Source organism: Octopus sinensis, linkage group LG13, assembly GCF_006345805.1.
Source record: "Octopus sinensis linkage group LG13, ASM634580v1, whole genome shotgun sequence".
Lineage (NCBI taxonomy): Eukaryota > Metazoa > Mollusca > Cephalopoda > Octopoda > Octopodidae > Octopus > Octopus sinensis.
Window position 1 is genome coordinate 7140642 of NC_043009.1, and position 1969 is coordinate 7142610.

Here is a 1969-nt window from a genome sequence, read left to right on the forward strand (position 1 = left end):
TGCGCATGCGTGTAGGTCAGTGCGCGTGCGCATACACATATTTATGTCTGCATGAATGTATGTATGCATGAATGTACATATGGGTGTGTGCATGTATGTATGTACACTTGTATGTATGTATGTATCCTGCATATTCATGTGCTTGTGTGTTCGTGCTTGCGTGTTTGAATGTGTGTATTTGTGTGTGTGTGTGTGTGTGTATGTGTGTGGTGTGTATGTGTCTTGCATGTACCTCTGTGTCCTCGTGTGTGCATGTCTGAGTGTCTCTGTTCATGGGTTTGTGACTATGCACTCTGTCTGTTATATATGGATGTCTCTCTCTAAATGTGTCCTTGTGTGAAGTGAAGTGTGTATGTGTGTATATGGTCACGAGCTTTAGTTTTTAGTTGCATATGTGTGTACGTGTGCTTGTCTGTTCATATTACCTATGTACCTACCTGACTGTATGTATATCTGTTCACATTCATATCCATTTACCTACATAATATGCATATACATATACATATATACACACACAAATGCATACATCTACATAGTAGTCCACTAACTTTTCTACCTGTATATATATATATGTATATATATATATATATATATATATATATATATATATATATATATATATACATATATATAAACTGTGGGTATAGTGGTATGACTACCTACAACGTATATTTCCTACCTAGTACTGGGGATTTTGCATTTATAAGGACCTACTTCTCTATTAGTTGGATCCTTCATTTCCTTGAATAAAATGGGGATGTCAAGTTGACCCAGGCCGCCTCCATGTTGGTCCTGGACATGTTGGTAGAGTATGGAGGGCTGTTTTTTGTCGTCATATTGTCTCAATTGTCCATTTAGTCTTTCCGCAATGCTCTTAAATGTTTCCCATGTGTATGTCATGTACTTGTCTTCACAAGCGCCGTCTATGCACCTTATGCCGTAGACTACATTTCTAGTTCTAGAGTTAATGTGAGGGTTAATCTAACATACTCTGCAGTTATGGTGCATATGCTATTCTCAAATGTATACGTCCTACATAGTTGTCATCTGGCTTTTCAGCGACCTTCATATTAAGTTTGGCCTCCTTCAAATCTTTCGTAAATCTACGGGCTAGCTCTCCATGGGATGTGGCTTCTACAAACATGACTCCTTGATATTTGTCAGTCTTGTACTACGTGGGATCCCGCTTTCTACAGTTAATGGAGTGATTGTACAATTCGCCAGAGAAGGGAAGTAATCCACATTACCTTGTTCAGATCGACCAGGGCCCTCTGACAGGACCCTTCGCTTTGTTAAGAGATGTGTGTAGATTAATCCTCGTTGCAATGCCTCTGACATTGCAGAACAAATTGATATTATTACCAGAAAAGCTCTCAGGTATTTCCACAAAATTGACTACTATGGTAAAGCAGCAAGAAGGAAGCTATTTCTTCAATAAGCCAATATGAAGCGGAGAAGAAAGTGGGCCAGTGAGATGATGGAGAGACCACTAGCATTTTGGGACCCTCTCGTATTCTCTTATGAGTTCAGATTTGCTGTATTTTCTGACAGTTGCCGCGTGTGGGTCTGGAGACACTGTGGTCAAGAATTTGATGTGAATTGATTGCAGCCAACAATGAAAATAGTTTTTTCGTACTTTGGGATTTAACTCCCATTTCTAGCGTACTGTATAACTTTTATACACACATATAATATATTTTTGTATGTATGAATATATATTACACTGTCGTGTTTTGTATATTGTTATGTATATATTCAATTTCTTATTCAGACAAATATGCTTTCAACTTATATAAAACCACCTCACATGTTTCAAACGTTAGCTATTAATCTTAACTATTAATTAACAAATAGTTTTAATCTAAGTTCATTAATATTTAATTGACTATGTAGCTATCTGGTTTTTAATTATCACGGCCAATTGCTGTAATTGAAATCAAGTTTATTTACTATTGATCACGAATCGGAT